Source organism: Pelodiscus sinensis, chromosome 4 (genome assembly GCF_052426305.1).
Source record: "Pelodiscus sinensis isolate ZL-2025 chromosome 4, ASM5242630v1, whole genome shotgun sequence".
Classification (NCBI taxonomy): domain Eukaryota; kingdom Metazoa; phylum Chordata; order Testudines; family Trionychidae; genus Pelodiscus; species Pelodiscus sinensis.
The window spans coordinates 108943241-108961160 of record NC_143055.1 but is presented as its reverse complement, the minus strand read 5'-3'; the positions used below and the strand labels follow the sequence as shown (position 1 = coordinate 108961160).

Sequence of the window (17920 nt, the reverse complement as noted above, 5' to 3'; positions counted from 1 at the left end):
AGTGAAAGGAACTGTGAGGGTCACAACTCAAATGTTTGGCTTTGCTATTTCATAGTTCTTGTACCAAGGAAGTAGTTAAAAATATTAATCGGTAGTTCTGATAAATTTTGTAAATGGAACATAAAATGAGACAAAAACTTTCTTTGAGAGGTTCATATCACCCGAATTCCAAGAGGTTGGCCCATCTCTAGAACCAAAAGGATTTTATTTTCAAGTCCCACAAGATAAAATGATTCGTGCCCTGAGGAAAATGAGGAAACCCAGGTACCTTTTTTATTTGTTAGTTTTAAACTCATGAAGTGAACATTTCCTCTTGTAATTAATCCATCACCACCGCCATTCCCCATCTCTATAATTCAAATTTATGTTGATGGGTTGGTTCTTGACTAGTAACTGAGTTGCTTTTTCTTCTAAGAGGAGTAAAGTCATAGTATTTCTTACACAAATATGGGACTCAACCCTGTAAGTTACTGATCCCTTTGGCCATGATCCAGTAAGGTAAAGTGACTACATATATGTGTAAAGTTAAGTACCTAATTAGATACTTTGTTTATTAGAGCCAGAGTACTCAATACCTTGCAAGATCAAGACAAAGAGCATGTTGGTGATACGGCTGTGTTGATTCTCTTCAAATCATGTTTTAACATGACATACAGGCAAAGGCAAAATTGTAAAGCTTTCAGGGGTGACCTTTGTAGATACATCTATTGTGTATTTTTTCATTATTATTTTTCTTTTAGATCCTTTCTGCTCTGTTTTTCATTGAAGCAGATCCTCCATGGACTTCAACAGAGCTATGACAATTTACACCAGCCGAGGATTTGACTTTATAAATCATACCAGAATATTTTTCCTCCCTGTGCCTCACTTAAAAGTGTGGGCCAAGCGCAATATGAACCAGCAGGTTTCAAATCCATGATTCCATAGCAGAGCCCAAATTAGGCAAAAAAAGCTGGCACATCCTTAAGCACGCATCATTTTGCTTGAGGCTGATTTAGAGACACCATCAGATTATTCTTAAGTAACTGACAGAACCTAAAGTAGAATATTTATTCTTTTTTTTTTCTCATCTAGAGAACGTTACATTATTTTGCTGGTGGTGTGCAACTTTTCAGAGTCCCTGTAAGAGTTCCACAGTGACTGCAGCAGGAATGGAAGCCAAAAGCAGGAATGTGCACTTAGACTATGTCTACACTACAGGGGTTTTGCGCAAAAACAGTCATTTTTGCCCAAAAACCCACAAAGTGTCCACACCTCAAGTGCGTTTTTGCGCAAGAAAATCTAGTCAATCGACAGAACAGAGGGCTTTTTGCAGTGTAGGTATACTTCCTTTTACGAGGCATAACTTCTTTTTGCACAAGAGTTCTTGCGCAAAAAAGGCATGTGTAGATGTTCAATAGAGATTTCTTGCATGAAAAGCACAGGTGCTGTGAATGGCCATCAGAACTTTCTTGCCCAAAAATGTCCATGCACTGTGGATGCTCTCTTGCGCAAAAGCATATCGCTTTTGTGATGTGCTTTTGAGATGTGGATGCACTTTTGTGCAAGAAGTTTTTGTGGAAGATGTCTTCCGCAAAAAGCTTCTTGCCCAAAAACCCTGCAATGTAGACAAAGCTTAGAGAAAAGACACTATAGAGGAAAGAAAGGAAACCTGTATATGTTCATTGGTACCATTCTCAGATCTGCCCAATGACCTTTTTAAACATTTGAGGGGAAAAGAAAATCATCTAATTACATTACAATTTTTTTTTTTAGTTTTAAAGTTTCCTCAATCACAAAACTGATTTTCTTAAAAAATAGTCAGTTAAAAGAATAAGGTTCATCGTGTCCCTGGTCCTTTTGATCCATTACCAACCGTCTTGGGCTAAACTTCAGAATTCTTCTTGACTTTTATAGTGCCATCCCAGACGAGTAATGTCATCTGCCACAGAGCCCAGAATTATTCAAGGGACTTCACTCTTCAGGTAAGGAAATATGCTGCAATACAGAGGCGATATTAAGACTCATGGGCTTTGTTGTTCATTAATCTTATATCTTTTAATAAGTGGTTTCAGAAGAACCCTAGGTATTTATTCTACTTCTACTAATGTAGCATAGAGTATGTACATTATGTAGGCTATAAAATTGATCCTTCAGTGACATCTCAAGCCAAATTCTGTTTTCAGTTACTCCAGTAAAAGCCCAGTGAAGTTTAGCAAGAATGCCCCAGAGAAGCTAAACAGAATGTGGTCCTATGTTTCAAGGTATGCAAATAGTCACTTCCAGCTGAGACAAGATTAGCAGTTTCTACTGGGTTGGCCAGAGGAAGTCTCCTGTTTGCCTCATATAGTAGAAATGCTGTATGTAGTAGAATAGTAGTATATAGTAGAAATGTACTAGATGAGGTGAAAGGAAGACTTTCTCTGGTCAACCCCAAAGATCCTGGTGGTAAGGGCTACAGCATGCACAATGGTGAATGTAGCTCCGGGATTGGGGGTGAGTGCATGCATGTGTGCTCCAATCACTGGAGTCCTGTGGCACCTTAGAGACTAACAGATTTATTAGGGCATAAGCTTTCGTGGGTAAAACCCACTTCGTCAGATGAATTAGACTAGAAATTACAGTCCATCTGATGAAGTGGGTTTTACCCACGAGAGTTTATACCCTAAAAAATCTGTTAGTCTGTAAGAGTATGTCTACACTGCAGGCAAAAAGTTGAATTAAGATATGCAACTTCAGCTATGTTAATTGCTTAGCTGAAGTTGAAGTACCTTAATTTGACTTTTGGCACGGTTTACACAGTAGAAAGCCGAAGAAAGAACACTCTTCCTTCAACAACTTAACTCCTTGTGAAATGAGGGTTACAGGAGTTGGCATAAGAAACCCATTATTTTAAAATAATAGGTTTGCTGTGTAGATGCGCACTCTGTTACTTCAAAGTAACATGAGTTCTTTTGAAATAATGCTGTGTAGACATGCCCTAAGGTGCCACAGGACTCCTCATTGTTTTTGCAGATACAGATTAGCACGGCTACCCCCTGACACTTTCCACTAATTAAGCAAGTCTGCTATACTTTCTGACCACCAATTGACTTGCATAATGTGCATGGCAGCTATAAACACAGACAGACAGAAAAACCCCACTGTACCTCTGTTATTTTTAGTATGGGTTAGTCAAATACGGATTTATATAGTGATTCTGTGTCTCTTACTTTTGTAAACAAAGCCAGTAGGAAATGTAAACTATAATTATCTGCTGTGGATTTATTTTAAAGAAAATGCATTTAGAAATGAGGCTCAAAACCACATATAATTGAATATTTCATATTCTTCTGATATGAGGATCTATTTCTCTATATCTCGATCTTCATGGGCTTGGAATTGTAAAATTTCAAATTCTGCCACCCTTACGAGCATGGAGTAGTACTATTTCATGTGAGCAGTTCCATAAAAATCAGTAGCTATTTACATGAGCAATTAATATTTCTTGCGAGTAAAGGTGGGAGAATCTAGAGAGAGTGCTCGGGAGTATAAAAGTCAAGTAGGGCATTACAGTATTAGAAGAATGAGACTTGTGGTTAAAAACTCATATGGTATGTGCCCTTGCCATAAGTGTTTTCTTTTATCAACAGAAGTTCATGATTATGTGGGTGTTTTAGTGTTTTTCTTTGTTACTGAATTTATAGTTTGTGGGAACAATGAGGCTCTGAGTCAGCAAGGTGCTCCAAGGTAAATTAAGTTTACATATTTAATTACTTCAGAGAACTGTGACTCTAGGCTGTAGGTCTAGACTAGTGGAGTAGGGGCTGGCTTTCTAAGCTATACTTAAAGAAATGAGTCTTTGGTAGGCTTGAAAGTAGAAAACTGAGGTTGTATAATCGTAACAGAAGCTGAACTGGAAAGTTTTTTGTAATATAATCTTGTAAGAAAGTTTGACGGTTTCCCTTGTTCTTTAGTGATTCCACTGTAGGCTAGCAGTCTGATTCAAAATGCATTGAAGTAGGAAATGGGATTTCAATGGATTTGGGATTGAGCACCAAATCTGTCAGTCATTCCATGCATGTGACTTCCATACAAATCTATGGGAATGTTGCTAGCAAGGAACTGCTGGATTGGATCCTTTAAGATTGCTTGATACCTATGAAATGAATTACCTTTGCAATATTTTTTTTTCTTTTTAAATAGAACAAGGAAGCACACCAGTCAAGTTTTTTCCAAGATGATTGTCTTCCTTTTGTAACTGGCTTCTATGTGCTGTACTTAGATATTTATGGGGTGTCTTGTAAATCAGGGGTCAGGAACCTTATTTGGAATGGGAGCTGCTGACCCACAGAAAAATCAGTCAGGGGCCCCACACAGGTGAGAAGCCAACCCTTCCCTCTCAAAAAAACAAAAACCAAACCAAAAAAACAAAACCAAAAAAAACCCCTGTTGTAAATGAAGGAAATCAAATTTATATGTCTGGAATAGAATTTACACTCATAGGTTGATCATAAGTGATTTTATTAGTGTATATGTCTTTCATTGGTATTAATAAATGCCAAGTGCACACGCAAGACAATATCGGAGCTTTTATATCACACAAGTGTTGACCTTTCCCCTGTTTCCCCTGCACTTTTTCTTTGTTATAATGAATTGATATTAGAAGGGGGTTTACAATTTACCTTGATGCTTTATTAGTTTGAAACAAAACTGGTGGATTGGGGAGCAAGTAGATGAACATATCAAAGATTTGTTGTATTAGTATGAGGCCTGTTGGAATGTATGCTAAAGCTTGGGTTTTAGCTAACCTAGTACGATCCAGAAAATAATAATTTTCTATTTTCATGTAGATAAGATAGCTAAAAGACCATAAAAGTGGCACTGCACTGCAAGATTCTGTAATAGGGGAGTTTGGGGTGGGAGAATGCAATTAAGTTGCTAGGCAATAGGTAAGTAGCTAGACTAAATGCATGTGCAGTGGAATTATTAGGAAAGGATTGAGAGAGAACTGATGCTAAGTGTGCATAAATAGAATGTCACAGATGGAATGGGGTTAGGGTTGCCAGATGGTCTCCCAAAAAATACCAAACACGCAGGCTAAAAATTTGTTGAGCAAAAGAAAAAAAACTCACTGCCACGAACACACATGCTATGTTTAATACTTAACTTTATTTTAAATAGTCTCCATCCTGCACCATCTCTGTTTAAATTTAAAGAGGCTTAGAAGTAATTGTACAAATATGCATGCTATTTTCATTGTTTTCTATTCCTCTAAAGCTAAGGCCCCGCCCCCCAGCCACTCCTCCTGCCCCTGCCAGACTTCTGTGCAATCACAAGCTCCTAGAGCTGATCGTGGCCCCGCCTTCCAGCCACTTCCCCTGCCCACACCAGGATTCTGTCAGGTGCGCAGCTGGAAAAATCAGAAAATACCGGACATTGCACATATCCAGTATTTTCTGATTTTTTTTTAACCAGACAGATCGCAAATACCGGACACCTGGCAACCCTAAATGGGGTAGACATTGATCTTATGTTGATTGGGGTAGAACATATAGATATACATCAGAGATATCTACATAATGTGGGGTATAAGACACCATTCCTAATTTCCTTTTCTTGGCTTCTTTCTGGCACTGGACTTTTGCCAACTGGATTCAGGGCCTTTTGAGTTTCTCCACTTACAACTATTTCACCCCGTATTTTCCTCTTCTGTTAAGAGTGTAAGCATGAAATATGGTTTTAGCCAGGACCAGGTTTCTTGTTTAGATAGATTTATGCTGTGTAATGATTATAAGTAGTACAATTATTTTCTTTCCTTAAGGTTATTGTTGAGTCAGTACTGCTCTACAACCAATCACTTCAATCTCAGAGAAAGTGAGGAGTTTAATGGAAACTTGTATGTAACCCATTTGGGGGAAAGAATCTATAAATGTTTATTTTTAATAAACCTAAGTGTGGCAAAGAAGTTGTCAATATTGGTAAGGACTACAAGAGAGAATTTCAGATTATTAATCAGCCACTATAAAAGGAATTCCAATCTTAAAAGTGATATTTTGGTTTTCCATGTTTACTAAGGGCTGGATAAGCCAGTGTTTTTCTACCTTGGGTACGTCTAAACTACAGGCTTTTGCTGACAGAAGTTTTGTCAACAGATACTGTCGACAAAGAGTGTCTAGACTACATCCAGTTCTGTCGACAAAGCAAGCCGCTTTGTCGACATGACAGTGTAGACGCAAAGGACAGTGTAGATGCAATAACGCCTTCTGTCGACAGAACTCTGTCGACAAAAGGCATTATTCCTCGCAGAATGAGGTTTACAGCAGTTGACAAAACTGCTGAGTTCTGTTGATGTTATGTCGACAGAACTCAGCGGCAGTGTAGATGCAGGTATAGTTTTGTCGACAGAAGTCCACTTTTGTTGACAAAACCCTGTAGTCTAGACACACCCCTCCTGAACATGGCTATTATGGTTATGCCATAGTCTTAAGAGTTCTTTTTCTCATTATGCAAAAATGTTTTTAGTTTCAGAAGAAAATGTTGTGGGGTTAGTTCTGTTGTAATTTTTTGGGGGAATGATGGCCACCAGCAAGGGAGTTGAACCTCTGCCTTAAGCTCCCTAATGAAATTAAATTATCAAGGCAGAGTTGTTCCCTGGGAATCAGACATTACTCCTAGAAGAATCAGACATTACTCCTAGAAGGAGAGTTCTTCTATGATCTCTTCTGTTCCAGCATGGATGTACATGTGTAAATTCAACAGGTTAAACTGAGGGGTAACAACTGTGTGAATTGGTCTTGGATTGTGCAGATATGAGGATCAGTTGGACCCATTAAGGATATTTGACATAAAGACATGGATAAATACATTAGGTTGCCTTTGGAATTGAAAATATTCAGATGTGGTCTGTGCTTGAGGGAGATTTTTTTTTTTTGAAAGATTGAGCGAAAATGGCTGAACCCTGAGCAAAGACTCCCTCCCCCCCCCCTTTCTTTAGATATTAATTTATATATACTATTTGCATGGCCTTTGTGCCTCAACTGTTTGAGGAAGAAGCCAGACATTTAGACAATGTATTAATTTTTTCCAGCCATTCTGTGTTATTCTTGAGCAAAAAAACAAACAAAAAACACTTCAAATGGTGAAACAATATTTAGTTTTCTTTATTTTTTCCTCGTACTCTAGAACAGCTCTGAGATGTTCCTTAAACTTTCCTAAATAATTCAACTGAGATGAAGCAGAGACAGTTTTAGATTTTTCACAAACTAATCTTATATCCATTTTAACATGCTTGTAAAAGTCATGTCATCATCTCTTCTATAGCTTTTCTTGTTTTGAGGAACGCTATTTTCACTTGGTAAAAAACAGAGAGTTTAGTTTTCTCTTCTTACAAGAGTGACTTCCCTTAGCATTGTGTGAATGAACAGTTCCCTAAACTGCCAATAACACACAAACCAATGACAGTAGTTATTCAGTCTTTTACCTTTAGCAGGGCAAGCAAGGTGTCCTAAACTAGTACAATTCATGATAAGCTTAATGGAGTGGCAAGCTGATTCAGCCCAACAACAACAACAACAACAACAAAAAGCCTCTTTAACAAACTAGTTTCTCCAAGACTTTATTTTCTTCATGATTATCAGGTTTTGTTGGTTATAAGACTAGAAAGAAAAAGGTTTTATATTATGTAATAAAGCAAATGCCCCTCCCAGCATGTGCTGCAGTGTGGCAATATTCTAGGCACTGGATATGAAGCTCTGACTCCTCAAAAACCCATCAGCACCACTCTAAGAAGCTGTTTTGATGGTTTCTTGTGAATATAGGAGGGGCTAGGATGTGGGGAGGGAGAGTCAATTTTATTTCCTACAGAAAGCACTGTATTGTATTTTTCTTGTTATAATTTTCCCCCTTCTGGTTCAGTGAAGAGCACATGTGGATCAAGGCAGGGCTGTTGTATATCATGGCAGGCATATTTTAAGGCTTATTTCATTTCAAATGAGAAGGACAAACCAAAACAACTACACACACAGAAGAAATGAGACACATGCGTTGATTCATCCTTGCACAAAGCTGTTTTGCCCAAGCCAAGAACTGTCCTTGACAGTGGGTGGGCAGTGTCTAAACTGAGTCAGAGCTTCAACAGAACAAACAAAAGTAAAATAAATACCTTAGCGCATCTCCTGGCAATGCCCCTCTCTGCTGATTTTTGGGGCCGGCCTGGCTGGTTGTTTGATGCTAGCGGAGTGGGAGGATTTGTAGGCACCTTTTGCAGGCAGACCATCTGTCCATGCTGTATTCTGGGAGGCATCTCAAGCATTAGAGAGGAAATCAATTTGAGTACATTCAATCATATGTATTTTGTTTAAACAGATCTAAATGGCCACCTTCTGTTCTGAACATAAAACTGACTGCTGCTCATGGTTTTTGTTTTTAATCTTCCCTGATCTCTCTGAAAAGATACCCCGCCATCTCAAAATTTGTGAGTAGCATGCAGTTTTCAGTGGACTCAAGTCCCACGTTTCATTACTTCTAAGGTGAAATGTGGGATGGCTTGATGGTGTATCACTTTTTTTTTTATTTCCTGGGGGCAACATTTCTTAAGGGGACTGGCAGTTTTTTTAAAAAAGGCCTTTTATTAAAACATGGCTAGAGAGCTACGTTCTCAGTTAATGTGCACACATATTAATGATCATACTAGGAAGCACTAGCTTGTCATCCTGGGAAATTATGGGTAGGCAGAGAGCAGGAGCACAATGTGCCTTTTGCAAATTTCTAAGTATACCTACGCTAGAGAGCACACAAGGACAAACTGCAGCCAGGCTTGCCAACGCCTGCAGGATAGGCCTGAGAGGCATGTGTTGTATATTCTCCTGTGTAAATAGGCATAGCAGGTATGTTTGTTAGTTTGTAGTAGTGTTCAGAGCACTGAATGTGTGTGTACCAGAATAACTATCCTTTGTAGCTGCGAAATAGAATCTTGTGATAGCTCCTTTTTGCTTTTCATGATCTATTCTGATGCTTTTTTGTATCTGTTCTGCCTAAGTCCCCTGACACAGCTTTTTCCCTAAAGGCAGGTTTCTCTTAAAAGTGACTCAAATTTTCTTGTTGCGAAATGTGTTCAAGTCATAAAATCCTGGGATGTTTTCATCCAAAACCTTACACTTTTTACTGTTGTCCAAGGACTGCAAACCAGTTACTTTGTTGGCTTTTTGACTGTCCTTAGAGAAGAAGTAACTGTTGTATTTCATATCAATGTTAGACAAATGCTGATATTTATCAGCGTGGTAGCTTTTATTATGTTTATATTTGAAAAGAATAAAATGAATGTTGCTATAAATTCAGAAAAATGTTTCTAAACAGCTTGGGCTAAATTCTGCTCTCATTCACATGACTGTAAATGCAGAATAATTATTGTAGTCAGTAAAGTTACTTAGCACAGTCAAATGGGATGGCTGTCTCAGTAGCAGATCTCCTGAATTCAGGTGATCCATACTTTGCCTTGATACAATCTTGCAACAGTCTTCACAATGCTTTATTATGTTCATTCTTTCAAAGGCTCATGAGCATGGACAGGGATTTAATGTTGGGGCTACAGTGGGGGCTGAGGGAAGTGGCTTATGCCTCATCTATTAAGGGCTTACAGAAACCAAGGAAGCCTTAAGGATGGAGTAAGGAAAGCCCACAGAGTCTTCATACTAAATGGACTGTTCATAGCCTGAATTTATCATACTTTTGTTTACAGAAATTTTTCTCTGAGGTGGTACCACTGACATTTTATACAAATTTTGATTAAGATAGAACATGCACTGTTCCCTCTAACTTCCCCACCCTTCCATTCTCAATTTCTCTGTGAATTGGATCATACATAGATAAAAATCCTGAATGGCCTGTATTTTTTTTAAGCACACTTCCTGATTTACACATCTGTGGCAGCTTTAGAAGAAAGCTTTAATATATTGGCATGTGGCTGTCATTTTATCACTTGTTTAGTTTCGTGCAGGCAAGTGCACATGAATACACTGGCTTGTTGCTATGTTAAGTCAGCCTCTCTCATAATAGTCACTTATCTAAGTGCTTAAATAGACACATTTTATTACAGGAAATTCTTATGGTCAACTGATCTGTAGAAGGAAAAAAGTTACCTATGCATGCATGGTATGGCAGGAGGAGCCCCCCTGCACCTGACTAAAGGGGACAAAGATGAAAGGATGTTCCTGGATACTTTCCTTGGTAAATTGTATTTTTCTTGATATAATGTTCCTCCCTTCTGGTTCAGTGAAGAGCACATGTGGATCAAGGCAGGGCTAGTTACCACTGTCTCATTGCTATTTGACAAGAGTTTTGAAGGACTGAAGCTTAACTTGGAATTAATCTGATTTAGCTGATCGCCATATTTGGGGTTGGGAAGGAATTTTCCTCCAGGGTAGATTGGCAGAGGCCCTGGAGGTTTTTCGCCTTCCTCTGTAGCATGGGGTACAGATCACAGCTAGAGGATTCTCTGCATCTTGGGGTCTTCAAAGTAGTTGAAGGCTTCAATATCTGAGATATAGGTGAGAGGATTATTCTAGGAGGGGTGGGTGAGATTTTGTGGCCTGCACTGTGCAGGGGGTCAGACTAGATGATCATAATGGTCCCTTCTGACCTTAAAGTCTATGAGTCTATGACATAGATTTATATTTCCTAGCCACCAAATAGTCATGCTAGGCTGGTATTAAAAAGTCAAAGTAGTTGGAGTAAGTGGTAACCACAATAATTCCTTCAAGAAAAAATACCTTAAAAGAACTTCATTTGATATATTCAAAAGGGAGCAGAATCGGGAAGAAAGCCTAGAGATGGCACCAAGAGAAAGATGCTGAAGAGAATATACATAAGTTAACAATCATGGTCTCTTGAAGGCAAGAGCAGAGTATTATCTCTGTAGAAGATACCAGAAATCGCTATTGCAAGTGTTGCTCTGAACCTAGCAAAAATTAAAGATTCACAACTGAGTCTATCTCCTAGCTGCCTTTCTGCTCCAGATAGGGGTAACCAGGTGTGCAGTACATTCCCCCTGGAGGAGCAGAGTCAAGGTGCCACCCATTCTGTACCTTATGTGGGAGTGGAAATGAAATGTAGATTCCATGGAGTCTGCTCTCTTCTCCAACTTTGGGCAATATGGAGACTTGATGCAGGGGAGTAAGGCTGCCTAGCACTTCTGCAAATGTTTGCCCCAGGCATTCTCTGTTTTTAACAGAGGTTTTCATGTTCTAGTATGCTCTACTTGTGTAAAATTATAACAGGATGTTTTAGCTGTGACATAACCGGGGGCCCCTTATTTTTGCAATTGAACCCCTTTGTGTATTTAGTTAAAGTCAATTGGATTTCTAACTCCTTATTGTTAACTTGAATCACAGGTACTTTGATATTAGTTTGCATCTGCAATTTGATAGCAGGCATGTAAGCTGCACTTATTTGTGACTTTAATTTATTGGTGTGAAAATGAAGGCCAGCTTTACAAAATCTGGCCCTTCAAAGGAATGATAGGCAGTTATTCACAGTTGAATCAGTTCTGAGAACTTTAGTGTCCTGGAAAAAACCTCCTCTTCCCCAGTAATAGGCATTCTCATGTTTTTATACCTAATCTCTCTCCACCAACAAAGTATACATTTGAAAACCTACTTCAAAAAATGTACAATTCTCCAATTACAAATAAGGCTATGCTGGCCATTCTTTCCTTAAGAGGCACAAAAATTGGTCTGTTATCCTACAAAAAGACAAACAAAAGATTTATATTATAAATGCATGATCATCTACAAAAAGGGCACCACAGTTTGTAGGGTACTGTATTACATAATAGAAGTCTCAAACTTTAAGTTCAAGTGACAGATCTGAATTGAGCTAAAGCAGGGATGGGCAATAATTTTTTGTGGGGTGGGGTGGAGTGGGGTGGGGGGACCTGCTCCAAGAATTTAGAAAGCTGTCAAGGGCCACATTCTTCCATATTAATGGAGGAGGTGAGGGGTCTGGGATGGAGGTTGGGTGCAGAAGGGAGTTTGCAGTAAGGGATTGGGGTGCAGGAGAGGGAGTTTGAGTGAAGGAGGCAGTTATGATTTGGGTTAGGGGCCTTGGGTACAGGGGTTTGGGTTTGTGACCTTGGGCAGAAGGGGGTTGTGACGTGGGACAGGAGTGCAGGAGTGAGGCAGACGTTTTGGGTTGTGACAAGGGGCAGGATCTAGGAGGGGATATGAGTGCAGGAGGGGGGAGTAGAGGGTTTGGGTTATGTGGGGTAGGAGTACAAAGGGTTGGTGTCAGAGGCAGGCTCTGGTTGGGAGATTTACCTGCTTGCCTCCTGGCCAACAGCCTTCTGAAGCAGCCTGCCTGCCTACCTCACCCCCACATTGACTGCAGGGGTCATGTCATTTTTGAACAGCTATGAGCCTGTGGGAGGGGTGCTCCGTAAGCTGCCTTTTGGCAAGAGGTAGCTCCTATTGGACAGAAACCGGACAATGGGATTGTGCTGGGGGTGGGCAGGTCCTCCCTCCCATAGACTCACAGCTGTTCAAACAGAGCCACAGAAGTTCTCAACAGCTGCAGGGGGCAGGCAGGCTGCCTAAGGGCTCACCACTGCATCTGCAGACCAGATCTGGCAGCTTCACCAGTCACATCTGGCCTGTGGGGAGGGTATCTTGCCCAGACCTGAGCTAAAGGAAAATCTCTGCCCACATTAGCAGGGTTTTTATATATTTTTTTTTCAGACTAGCCACTAGAGGGTGGAGCCACCACAAAATGATAAACATTTGAGCAGGTCCATCCACTACACAGAGGAGAGAAGACAGAATATTACCATGTCCTATTTATCAGACAAGCCATGGTGATTCTCTTGATTGGAAATAGATCGGGAATAATGTGTGAGGTTAAAAAAAAATGTGTGAGGTTAAAAAAAAAAGTGGCCCTGATCATGCTGTGCATAAACAATACAAAGATACTGCAGATGGCCAGAAATAAGAGATTGAAAAATGAACTCAATCTGACAAGAAAATAAGTGACTCCCTGATGACATACTGACATAGTTGCTTCTGAGTGAAGATTGTAAGATTCCTCCCCTGATTCATCAGAAATGTTGTAATACACATTTTTTCCCCTCCTTTCCCCTCCCTAAAACAGGATAAAAACCACAGGATAGCTCCAGCAATTTGCTTCCCCAAGCCACCACCATGTGAATAGTGCATTGAAAGAACCAACCAAAAAGCTGGCCACCCTTATTCTGGTAATACCAAAAGACATAACACAAATCATTAACTGTCTTCCTCTTACAGAAGGGGTACCCTTGTGGATCCAGTTACTGGAACAAAGAATATTGCCAGGCAACCTGGAGTGGCAAATTCAGGTCAGAAACACTAACCTAGTTTTACATTCTATAATTAGATTTCACTAACAAGTGTCAACTTCTAACACACTCTGTCTTAGCATGGAATCACAAACAGTCCCGTGGGAATGCTAATCCATCATGCCTGGCAAGCTGGACTATATAATGGACAGTAATGTACATACAAATTAAAATGACAATACTCAGCTTATTTCTATTCCTAAAGGACCAGTCACTTACTCTAGGTCATCTGCGTTCATATCAAACCAAACATAATGCCTATAATAATAAATCTTTAGTAAGTTAACTACAAGATGAATTATTTACAAAGTTAAAGCAGGAAACACAGAAATTAGTTAAATTAATAAAAGTAATGTAAGCTTCTACTATAAGCAACTCTACATCCATCCTTTAAAGCTGACCTGTGTCCAGCAGCATAGGAATCAATTATGGTTAGGCATTTTTGCCCTTTAGTCCCCAGATAGTATAAAGATCTCAGTTTCTTCTTGTGAGGGATTTGTATCCCCTTCAGCTTAGAATCCAAGCTGATGGAATGAGTTAATGAACAAGTCTCTCTTTCCTTGAAGGAGTCAGGAATGCAGTCTACAAGGTCTTTGTCCATTGGTACTACACAATGTCTCATTTGCCTTCCAAGGGTTGCCTTCTGCAGGATGAGCACTTTACCTTAATTAATGCTGCTTTTCCTGTTTGTTTGAATGACATAATGAGATGTTTACAGTGCAGACATTCAACATAAATTTATACCAGGAGATATGTGCCGCATCCTACAACCATTCTTTAAGTCTAAATACACTGTTGTAAGATTAGTATCTATTTTAACCATACAAACCTCACATCTAGGCTGGTTTCCAGCTATGCATTTGTCAGTATTCAGTGAGGTTTTGGGCTGGTCACATACTCACAGACCAGGTGTCAGTGTATCACAACCATCATTGATCATTTTGTTTAAATTTGCAGTACCCACCTACAACTGGGAAGCGAGTGACTGCAGTTGCATCTAGTTGTTCACGATTAAATGAATTCTGACAACAGTCACACCTTCCCAGTGAACAATGAGATTTTCTCAATAGTGGGCACCAAACTCAGGTAGCTGGTTCCTGTAATTGAAGGACAGACTATATACTCAGTCTGTCATAAGACAGCCATATGCTACAGAAAGTGTTAAGACCCGAAGTGTCTGTCCGATCATCTAGTCCAGGGGTGGGCAAATAGCCTGCAGGCCGGATCCTGTCTGCCGAGGTTAGCTCTTGATTGTTTTACACACTGCCATATTTACCCGTCTGTCTGCAGGTACCAGGGACTCTCAGCTCCAGTTGGCCATAGATCACCATTCCTGGCCAATAGGAGCTGCGATCACCTGTACCTGCAGAGGTAAAGGTAAATAGAGCGGCAGTGGCCCACCAGGGACTAACCCTGGTGAACTGCACCTGTGTTATTACCCACCCCTGATCTAGTCTGACCATCTGCATCCCACAATCCAACTGTACCACCTGAACACTAAAATAAAAAAACAGCATTAGATCAAACTATCACAGCTCACAGGAGACTAAACTATTTAGCTCAACTGATTGAGGCTTTCATCTGGGAGACAAGTTCTTCTGTTACTATGCTCCTCTGATTATTAGACATTAGAAATAATTGGTATTTAGAAGGTCTTCTTGCATTAGAGGACTTAGTTAAACTAACAGTTGAAGTAAATCTCCCACGGTTATAAGCAAGGGAGAATATCTTAATGAAACCTTGATTATTTGATATTAATTTTGTAGTCTCAGTTGATCTGGGTGATAATTTGGAAGAAAGTGTACAGTTAAAATCAAGTCTCTTTCAGTGGTCAAGGAAAATAATTCCTCCACACTAGTGATAAATTTGGCTTGGTTAATTTAGCTAACCATTGCTTCTCAGAAACCTTATCATTTTTACTCCATCCAAGGATTCTCTGGAGAGCTGTATACTGAGAACTTGTTTGTAACACTCCTCTGGCTACATCTCTTCAAGTAAACTGCTATAGCATACGTGAGAAGGTATATAAATACTCGAAGGTCAATAGGTCAAGTACTGTAAGTTGTGGACTTTGGAATACAACATGTGAATTGTCAAACCCAAAGTGTACTCCTGGATCCAAAGGGGTCTTTGTGGATACTACTATGGTATTTATGACATCATCTCTTCCCACCACAGTCAGATAACTGAAAGTGTCCATCAATAAGTGAGGAGGAGAAACACTTGCATGTGTGATTTCATGAGGGAGGTAAGTCAACCATCACATGTTGAAGAATCTTAGCCAAGAAACACACATTAAACTTGACTGTCTCAGCGCTATCCCAGGAGGAGCTGTATGCAGATGTTACTAGGGCATTTGCAATACAAAATCCTTTCTTAGAAAACTAAATCAAAGCTGCACCACTGAGACCCATGAAGCTCAAGTTCTTTGTGGCACAGTTTCCTTGAGCAATTTTTATAAACACTTCCTAAACACTTTATGAGCTATGAAAACAGTTGGGGAAACTGTGCAGCCACGTAAAGGTCACATGCTAAGTACATTCCTGGAAAATGTTCAGTAAGAATTGGGAACCAGCAGTACACGGATAAATACTGTGGACTAAATACAAGACTCTATATTCATTCTGCATTCTGTTTAACCATTTATAATAATTCTAATGCCTGCATTAGGATTTATATTTTAATATGCATCTATAGTAAATGACTTCTACTCACCAAACACTTAATTTTATCCTCTTGTTTTGGTTCTATAAATTAGGCTGCTGTTGTTTCTGGTCTAGATTATAGATTTATTGTAAAATAATTTATTAAATAATGTTGTATTAGCTGACTTATGTTTGCAATTTCCGTAAATGCCATCAGTCATATCAGGGCTTTCTGCTCTTAAATTGCTGGGTTCTGCTAATTTGTTTTGGGTTGTGTGTGAGTGTTCACTCACACAGCTACCTGAGAGTGATGACATTACAGGGTCTTGGATTCCTTCTAACAATGTGGGATCAAATATTAACTGAGCTAATTTCAACTCCAAGAGGACCCAATGCTGCAAGGGGTGGGGGGAGTCATCTCTGGCAAGGTGCGGAGTGGCCTTGGCTTTCACTGAGGATAGTGGTAGCTGTAAGCGTTCAGCACCTCACAGGAAGCAGTAAAATATAAGGCAGAATTGGTCCTAGATTTAGAGCCACACTTGAGGTTCAAATGTTGTTTCGGACCCAGAAGCCTGTCTGAGAGCTTCCACTGGTCTTGTCTTTTCACAATCCTTTTGTTGTAGGCCTAGACACCGAGGAGAAATGCACATTCATCTGTCACATAACATGGACATGATCCTGTAGACTGCATTACTAACACTCAAGTACAGTGCAACAGAGAGAACTTCCAGGAATATGAGCGGTGACTCAGTTATCTTCCAACTCTTATCCAGGTGATCTGCACTGATCAGCTGACAGATGTGCATGCTGGAGGCAATGGGAGAATACGGTTAATAATGGTTAAGGGTTTTGTGGTTACGGGACTAAGATCTGTTTAACAGATCAGAACACAGAATGGATGAAAAATAAGCAATGGGAAAGTACTTGGATACAGTGGAGTAATTTGGATGCTAATACATTGACCAATCTCTAGTTTCAGAAACATGTGCGTGAGAGAGAATTCCCAGCAAAAGATGCAAATAACTAGCTAAAGAAGCTTACACAATGCTGTTAAACCACCACTGAAATGTGTAAGGGGAAACAGAAGTAGTAGATATAAAATAATAATTTATCTCAAAACTGGCAATTATCACACTGCACAGAAACGTATTAGAGCTAGAATTCTGTAAGTTTAGTAACCTTGTCTATCATCAGCTGAGAACCTCTTCAAAAATTTTACATGTAATAGAGAAGTTTATCTATACAGTGACTATATTCCTCACAATGTAGCAACTTTAGAGCAAACCAGTAAACTGATGGCCAAGATCCTAGACGTTTTTCAAAACTGATTTTCAGTTGACATCTATGGGGCTACTCACATGCTTAAAAATAAGCATTTGCGTAAGCACTCTGCAAGCTCAGGGCCTGGGTGCTCAGTACTTAGCAGGATGGATCTCCAGTAGAGCTGGCCCCATACTAAGGAGGGGGCAGCCATCTTAGGAACTGTTTTAAACATATAGGCTGTGTCTAGACTAGCCGCTTTTCTTAGAAAAGTTTTCTGGAAAAACTTGCCAGCTGTCTACACTGGCCGCTTGAATTTCTGCAAAAGCACTGACGATCTCATGTAAGATTGTCAGTGCTTTTGCGGAAATACTATGCTGCTGCCGTTCGGGCAAGTCTTTTTCCAAAAAACATTTGCGCAAAAGGGCCAGTGCAGACAGCAGAGATTTGTTTTCCACAAAAAAGCCCCGATTGCAAAAATGGCGATCGGGGCTTTTTTGCGGAAAAGTGCGTCTAGATTGGCCACGGACGCTATGCCGCAATATGTGCTTTTTGCGGCAAAGCATCCGTGGACAGTCTAGACGTGCTTTTCCGAAAATGCTTTTAACAGAAAACTTTTCCTTTAAAAGCATTTCCAGAAAATCATGACAGTTTAGTAAAATAGCCTGTTTAGCCATCTGGTAAAATTTTCAAA

The 17920-nt window shown here is 39.7% G+C and overlaps 1 long non-coding RNA gene across 1 annotated transcript in view; it reads left to right on the top strand.

The window, feature by feature from the left end:
* The window catches only part of LOC106731715 (uncharacterized), a 212975-nt gene that overhangs the window by 100529 nt on the left and 94526 nt on the right, over positions 1 to 17920 (top strand). The window lies entirely within an intron of this gene.